This window comes from Gopherus flavomarginatus, chromosome 16, assembly GCF_025201925.1.
Source record: "Gopherus flavomarginatus isolate rGopFla2 chromosome 16, rGopFla2.mat.asm, whole genome shotgun sequence".
NCBI classification, from domain to species: domain Eukaryota; kingdom Metazoa; phylum Chordata; order Testudines; family Testudinidae; genus Gopherus; species Gopherus flavomarginatus.
In genome coordinates, this window is record NC_066632.1 from 10938891 (window position 1) to 10947289 (window position 8399).

At 47.3% G+C, this 8399-nt stretch overlaps 1 non-coding gene across 1 annotated transcript; it reads left to right on the forward strand.

Moving 5' to 3' along the window:
- Positions 1-2466: 2466 nt before the first annotated feature.
- TRNAV-AAC (transfer RNA valine (anticodon AAC)) lies at positions 2467-2539 on the forward strand. The gene has a single exon. It is a non-coding gene; the product is annotated as a tRNA-Val (tRNA).
- Positions 2540-8399: the final 5860 nt, after the last annotated feature.

The window sequence follows — 8399 nt, forward strand, 5'->3', positions numbered from 1 at the left end:
AAAAGGGAGCATTTCCCCATATGGTACTCCTCCAACAACTGAAAAAGGCATCTCCTCAGGATGTTATTTCACAACAGTCATTTTTCCTCCAGGACTTGGTCTTTCCTAGAAAGGGCCATGTACTGCCTAGGATGGAAGGGGCAATTTCCTCACATGGCCACTGGCCTCTCAGTCTGGATTAAGAAAGGCCTCTGGGAGTTGCAGCAAACTGTTACATGCCAACTTGGTGAGTAAATGCAGGGCTGCGCCCGCAGGGTCATCCACACCAGAACTCAGCAGAGATCTGGGGGTTCCCTATTGGTCCCATGGTGTAAGAGCAGCCCTCAGGACTTTGAATCCTGCAATCTGAGTTGAAGTCTCAGTAGGATCTGAGGACAATTCCTGTGCGACCTAATCCTGCTGGGTCTTCCAAGGCTCTGTCTTGCTCTCTCAAATGATATGAAAGCCTGCCTTTTGCCTGCTAGCTGTTGTGACTTGAGCACAAGAGGGGATGTTTGATCCAGAAGGCTGGTCGTGCTTGGAGTCCTGTAGGTAGGGATGGGAGCTCCATTTCCTCTGAGTCCTGAAGCTGGGCTGCAGCCTGGCCTAGGAGGCAGCCCTATTGGTTGACCAACTGGCCCAAAGTCACTTGGGCGGTGTTGGTGTTCCCCAGGAATGCTGAAAGGCCTAAGGGAGGGAGGCTTAATACTCCTCCCTATCAGTCAGGGTGGAAGAGGAGGGCTGCAAGAGTGGGTAGGTTGATGAGCTGGGCCTTCTAGCATTTAGTTGGGTACATGGTGAGGAACGCAAACTGGGAGAAGCAGTTGCTGGCCTGTGAGGAATGGCTCAGCCGGTGGCGTAAGTAGACCTTGTAATTACCTACAAAGCTGTGATGCTCAAGACCTATCTTTCGTCTACAGGGAATTTCCTCAGCCATGTATTTCCCCCTGCTCCATGAGTACTGCTGAGGCTGAACATGATGACCTTCCACTTCTTGTGGGGCAATAGGATATCCCTACCTAGACAGGAGACGTGTGGCTTTTCTGCCATATTAGAAGAGAGGTTGGGCCTGGTGGGCTTTGAAGTCTTTTATGGCTTTACTTTTTTGTTTTTACATTTTCAGTGGGTGGCTCCCAAGCAAGAGTTGACTCACCTGATCTTTCTTTCTTCTCCTGCTCTTTCTCAGCAAGGGGAAGAAAAAGAAGCTCTCCTTCAAGCTGGAGTCAGAAGGACAACATAAGGATGACTTCCTGAGTTCCGGCTCCAGTCCTTTGCTCTGCCAGCTGACCCATCGAAGGGCTGCCATCACTTTCTCCAGGTTCGCCCATCGGTGTGTTCAGAATGGAGAGGGGTGACTAGTGGTGTTCCCCAATGGTGAGTCCTAGGACCAATCCTATTCAACTTAGTCATAAATGATCTGGAGAAAGGGGTAAACAGTGAGGTGGCAAAGTTTGCAGATGATACTAAACTGCTCAAGATAGTTAAGACCAAAGCAGACTGTGAAAGATTTTCAAAGAGACCTCACAAAACTAAGTGATTGAGCAAAAAAATGGCAAATGAGATGTAATGTGGATAAATGTAAAGTAATGCACATTGGGAAAAATAACCCCAACTATACATACAATATGATGGGGGCTAATTTAGTTACAGTTAATCAGGAAAGATATCTTGGAGTCGTCGTGGATAGTTCTCTGAAGACGACCATGCAGTGTTCAGCAGCAGTCAAAAAAGCAAACAGGATGTTAGGAATCATTTAAAAAGGGATAGAGAATAAGACAGAGAATATTTGCCCTTATATAAATCCATGGTACACCCACATCTTGAATACTGCGTATAGATGTGGTCTCCTCATTTCAAAAAAGATATACTGGCACTAGAAAAGGTTCAGAGAAGGGCAACTAAAATGATTAGGGTTTGGAATGGGTCCCATATGAGGAGAGATTAAAGAGACTAGGACTTTACATTTTTGAAAAGAGGAGACTAAGGGGGGATATGATAAAGGTATATAAAATCATGAATGATGAGGAGAAAGTGAATAAGGAAAAATTATTTACTTGTTCCCATAATATAAGAACTAGGGGCCACCAAATGAAATTAATGCACAGCAGGTTTTAAACAAATAAAAGGAAGTTCTTCTTCACACAGTGCACAGTCAACATGTTGAACTCCTTGCCTGAGGAGGTTATGAAGGCTAGGACTATAAGAGGGTTTAAAAGAGAACTAGATAAATTAATGGAAGTTAAGTCATGAATGGCTATTAGCCAGGATGGGTAAGGAATGGTGTCCCTAGCCTCTGCTTGTCAGAGGATGGAGATGGATGGCAGGAGAGAGATCACTTGATCATTGCCTGTTAGGTTCACGCCCTCTGGGGCACCTGGCATTGGCCACTGTTGGCAGACAGGACACTGGGCTGGATGGACCTTTGGTCTGACCCAGTATAGCCATTCTTATACTCTTATGAAGGGAGGGGCAGAGTCCTCTGACAGAGTTTCTGTAGTGTAGTGGTTATCACGTTTGCCTAACACGCAAAAGGTCCCTGGTTCAAAACCAGGCAGAAACAAAATTGCTTAGTTTTCCCAGCTTCCCTGGCTGTCTAGCAAAGTTCCTACTGCTGCCACTGGCATGTACCTGTGATAAACCCAACCCCTGCAGGACAGAGGCTGGGGAAATGAGCTGAGAAAGAGCCTTGGCATCAGCAGAGGAAAGCTAGAGGATCTGGGTCAGTCACCTTTTGGAGCCTTGTGGCTTGGTCTCCTCTGCCCTGGGAGGTTGGCTGGTGGAGACCAGCTCTTCCTGCTGGCCTCCTTTGTGTGACTTGCCAAAGGAGGAAGTGAGGCAAGAATGGGGCAAAAGAGGAAAGTCGAGCTGAGGAAGGCAGGGCAGAAGCTAAGCCCCTCAGTGCGGCTAAGTGGGGTTAGTAGAGCGCCACCATTCATTCTGCAAAGTCTGGGGAGGTGCAGTTGGCTGCTGGGAGGTAGGATCCTGTGCCTGCCTCGTGGCTTCCCAAGGATGGCTACTTGCAACCCAGGAGAGGAAGGATGGTTCTGGGTGAAAGGAAGACAAGCAAAGCTCTGGGAGGAAATTTGGGTGTGGGGTGCGGGCTTTCTGCTTGGGGGTTGGGGTGCAGGAGGGGGTGGTGCTTACCCCGGGCACTGCAACTCCCGAAGTGACCAGTACACACAACCCTGTGACAGCAGCTCTCAGGTCAGCGGGGACAGTGAGTCTCCATGTGCCGCTACCTGCAGGCGCGGCCCCCAGAGCTCCCATTGGCTGCAGTTCCTGGCCAATGGGAGCTGTGGAGTTGGTTCTCGGGGCAGAGGCAGCACATGGAGACACTCCCCCCACCCCAGGGGATGCTGGGAAATGCCAGACACTTCTGGAAGCGGCACGGAGGGACAGAGGCAGAGTGGGCAGGGAGCCACCTTAGTGCTGCTGGCACATCTCTGCACACCCATTGTGGGAGGGGGGCAGAGGGCCTCCATGCGCTGCCTGGAGTAGGGGCAGAGCACAGAGCTGCCTCCCCTCCCGGGTCTATTACAGGAGTGGGTGAGTGGGCTCTTTTGGCCCGCAAGGTGCAGCAGGTCAGACTAGATGATCACACTGGTCCCTTCTAACCTTAAATGCTCTGAGTCTAAAAGGGAGAGGGAAGTAAAGAAAAAAAAACCCAAACATTGTAATACCAGGGTGACTCCACCTGCTCACTGTATAGTCCTGCCCCTTTCTTCCTTCACTGGGTGTTTAATGACCTGCAGGACATTGATTCTCTCATTCCATTGATAAACTGATACAATGTGACGGAAATTAAACTAGTTTCCAGCTGAGAAAACAGCACCTCAGTGTGGTGGCTGGGAATTGAACCTAGGTCAACTGCTCAAAAGGCAGCTATGCTCACCCCTATACCACCAACACATCTGGTGAAATTACTCCTTATGCTTGCCCAATGAGGCTAGGCCAGAATTGAGGCATTTTCCTGCCTGTTAAAATGTACTGGATTCTCTTCACAAAAAAGCCAAACACCTCTATCTTCACCTGGGTTTGAACCATCAGCCTTTCAATTAGCCACCAACTCTGTTAATCACAGACACAGGTAACTGCCTACTTCCCAGGCTTGTGTATGAAGCACCTACAGGGATACAACTGGCTAGTGAGGGAGGCGCACTGCTGGGGTTATGAGTTCAGGCCTCACCCAACACACCGGTTTTCATTAGCCACAGAGCTTCCCCCATTGCTTTGTCTCATTCACATGGAAAGTGCCATACGAGGGTGATGAGAGTAAATTCTAAACTCTGAAATGTGGCGGTGGCCCAGAGATTGGGATAAGGGGTTTGAAGAGAAAAAGCTCTAGGAGTATAAAACCAGACAGTGTCCAGGGGCAGGTACGGTACAATGCCTCAACAGGGAGCCATGGGGGGGGGGTTCCACTCTCTCTGTGAAATGTCCTGAGAGGTATTTGAAGATGAAGATAACGCCATGGCTAACAAGTGACTGGCACGTCCTGGGTTCAAGAAAGGAAGGGACTTGGGTTAATTGTCTGAAGATTTGCGTTACCGTCACTGTCTGACCCCCCTTCAGCTCGGAGCAGGTTTGTACGTTGCTGGGTGGAACACACAGACTCCTGGAGAGCAGGGGCAGCTGTTTCCATGGCAGAGAGCCTGACACTTAGGAGACTTTCTATACTTGCTGTTTTGAAGCAATTCAATAAAATAACGGTGGAGCTACAATGTCCAGTCCAATATTTCAGCCCCCTGCTATTTTAGAATCTACACAGGAGGCTTCCAGTGCCAGGACACCTGACCAGAGAGCTCAGTGGGGGTATAACAGCTGCTGACTCTGAGGGTCCTGGGCTAAATCCACTTGCTGGTGAAAGTGTTTTGATTTATTTGATTGATAATGAGCACCAGCTACCAGGGGAGAAGCCCTGTGAGTCGCTGCCACTGGGAAAGGGCAGGGGGAGAGGGAACAAGAGGAGAAAGGCAGAGACATTGGATACGAGGAATTGCGGGGAGAAGAAAGAGAGAACAGAGAGACAATACATGATTGAAGCAGAACCGGTGTCCCAACTCGATCTTGTTCATCACAGGTGTTCAGAGAGACAGGTAGTTGCAGGTTTTCCAGTGTCAAGTCTGAACTTTGATTCTAACAATGTGAGTTCAAATATCAAGGGGATCTCCACAGACCTGATCTCTTCCCCCTTTCCCTTTTAGTATTTTTATTTTGATGTATTTGGCTTAACCGTGATCTTCTCTTTCCCCACCTGTATTGCAATTTGGGGATTATTTTTATTTTGCCTCCCTTTTGTTCATGTCATTATAATTGTAACTGCAAAGGAATCTGCAGGAGCAAAAACTGACTCAATACTTTATTTCCCCATCATGCCAGAACATCATACAAACAGCTCACACAGCTGGAATCATAACACGGAAGGCCAGGGGATGGGAGCTGCAGGTTTCCAAGTGTTCTGTCTTTCTCAGATGAAAACATTCCAGCCCCTTGTGTGCCTCCATCGTGTATGACCTGCTGGACTTTTACACACTTATTGTCTCATTCTATGGATGTGATTGTAACACAATGTGACTGAAATTAAACCACTTCCAGACGAGGAGACAGAAGACAAAAAGCCATTATTGCACTGGCTGGAACTCAAACCCAGACCAACTGTTTGGACAGCACCTATGCACAACACTATAGCACCAATGCATCTAGTATGAGTAGCTTTCCTGCAGGCTCTGTGTGCTGGCAAAGGGGGTGATATATGACCATGGAATTAATGAGCAAGGTGGATGGGCTGGAAGTTGCCTGACGGCAGGGAGCAGAGTTCGGATCCCAGAGTGACTGAAAGGGGCAAAGGTGAAATCAGAGCTCATTGGGAGCTGGCCCCACCCCAGGAGAGGGGAACTGAAACTCAACTTCACTCATAGAAAAATCTTCCCTGAGAAGGAAGGGAACAGCTTGTTTTAAAGACAAGGTTTATGTTTGTTCCTGCTACATATGGAGGGGCTGGGTAGTTCTGATTCTAGCCCCCCAGACTCTGGGAGGATAAGGAACAAATTCAGGCTGCCAGTCACCTGCAGGAGCGAGATGATTTTTTGACAGTGAGGGATGCCTCGTCCTAAAGGCCTTTGTCTGCCCCCTTCTAGTGACTGTTTGGTACCGGAATGCAGCCACCACTCCTGGGTCTCTGCTGGGGAAATAATGTTTCTGTGCAAAACACCAAAGCTTTTAACAGAAAGAAAGAAAAGGAGATGGCAACACAATGGGACTAGCACATAAGGAATGAAACACAAGATGCTTCTCCCACGTGCATTGACTTTTAACCTTGGTTGGGGTGTTGTTGTATCCATGTTGGTCCCATGGGTCCTCTGGGGGGCGCCTGACATTGGTCATTTTCAGAAGACTGGACAGTGGGCTAGATGAACTGGTCTGACTCAGTATGGCTGTTCTTATGTTCTAACTGCTGTTTAGGAAAGAGACGACCTTTCAGGCTACACAAAACTGAAGCAGGGTGCTGGGTTAGCTCCAAAGCTTGTCTCTTTCACCAACAGAGGTTGGTCCTCTACAAGCTCTTACCCTCACTCGCCTTGTCTCTCTTGGCCTCTGAAAAGTGTTTTCTCTCCACTCCCTTTGCAGAGAAGTTAAGTTTCCCTTTGGGCAACTATCAGGCAGAAGCAATTGTATTGACCGTGACACTAGAATTGAAGATTTAATATTATAAACAAATGAGTCTAAACTTGAGGTTCTGGTTTCCACATTGGTTTTTCTAACTCAGTTCCCAATTCTCTTCTAGAAAGGCTTCCAGGCTGCCTGCCCAGCCCAACAAAAGTGGCTAGGAGAGAGTCCACAATCCTGCTCTTTCAGGTAGTGGAAGGCTGCTATCAAATCCCCCCTCACTCAGTCAGTCCCCAGCCTGTGGCAGTGCATAGGATTCTTCCGTCCTAAGTGCAGGACTCTGCACTTCTCCTTGTTGAACTTCCTCAGATTTCTTTTGGCCCAATCCTCCAATTTGTCTAGGTCACTCTGGACCCAAACCCTGTCCTCCAGCGCTTGGATTCTTTACATGCTTTCACAGAGCGAAGTGCACATGTTCCATGATTTCATAGGGCAGACTTTTGTGCTATTGGGAGCTTTCCCTGTGCGAATTTGACAGGTGGATCAACATAGAGACAAACTGTGACCTTTCTCAGGGTACTGAGGACTGTGAGTCTCCTTGTTGCCACCTGCCACAAGGAAGAGGGAGTTTTGCATTTGGCAGCTGGATGTTAGTGACCAAACTCACCAGCCTGCTGGAACTCAAGGACCCTCCTCTGAGTTACAGCAGCCACCCTAACCCCTGAGTTCCTTCAGTGTGTCCACCAGATATTTGGTGAAATCCCAGATCCTCTCTTACTGAAGTATCCCAAGATACAGTAGCAAGGGTCCACAGTAAAACTAGTATCTCACGCAGCACTTGAGTACAGTTATTGAACAAGCAAAAAAATTATTTAACGGATAGAGATTTAAACAAACAAATGTGAGTGATGGATACCAACTGTTATCAACTAAACAAAGGCAGAAAATGATAGAAGAGAAAGGCCAGCACAAAAAACAGAGAGAGGAACAATAAGATACTAAAAGGACAATGGTTGGAACTCTCCATTTCTCTCAGTCTTTGGATTGATGGGTACTAGAGCTGTAGCAACAGTTGAGGAACCAGGGTAAATTAAATCAAATTAACTTTTCAAGATTAGCCATCATTTTCTGTATGACTAACAAAAACAAGACAACTTTCAGTTTTCCAAAATAATTCAGATTATCACACAGTCTCTTACTCTTTAACCAATAACTTCACCTATAATTTCATTTTAATTGGTAACAACAACATATTCAAAGATCACAAATTGTTGTCATATGTTACTTTTCTTTTAATCCCCATTGCCAACAACTGAACCCTGGTTCTTATTGTGGTTTGTCCCAATGTAGGACCCAACCACTTCTGTGAGTTCATATATCTCAGGATCTTCTGCCATACGTGTTGGTAGAAGGGGTCTTCTATATCGGAATCTTTGCATCATGGAGAAAAATACCTCTCTTTTCACACTTTCTAATCTTTCAAAGTAGGAGGAGGTAGAGAAGTAATGTAAATGCATAAAGCACAAGAGAAACCTCTCTGGTCTACACTAAAGACATTTATCGGGATAACTATATTGCTTAGGGGTGTGAAAAATCCACACAGCTGAGCAACGTAGTTACACAGCCCTAACCCCCTGTGTAGATAGTGCTACATGAGCGGGAGAGCTTCTCCTGCCAACAAAGCCACCGCTGCTTGCGGGGGCTGGACTAATCAAGTCCGATGGGAGAAATCTCTCCCACTGGCTTAGAGCATCTGTAATAGCAGTGCTACAGCAGCGCAGCTACATTGGTGCAGCTGTGCCAACATCAGCTTA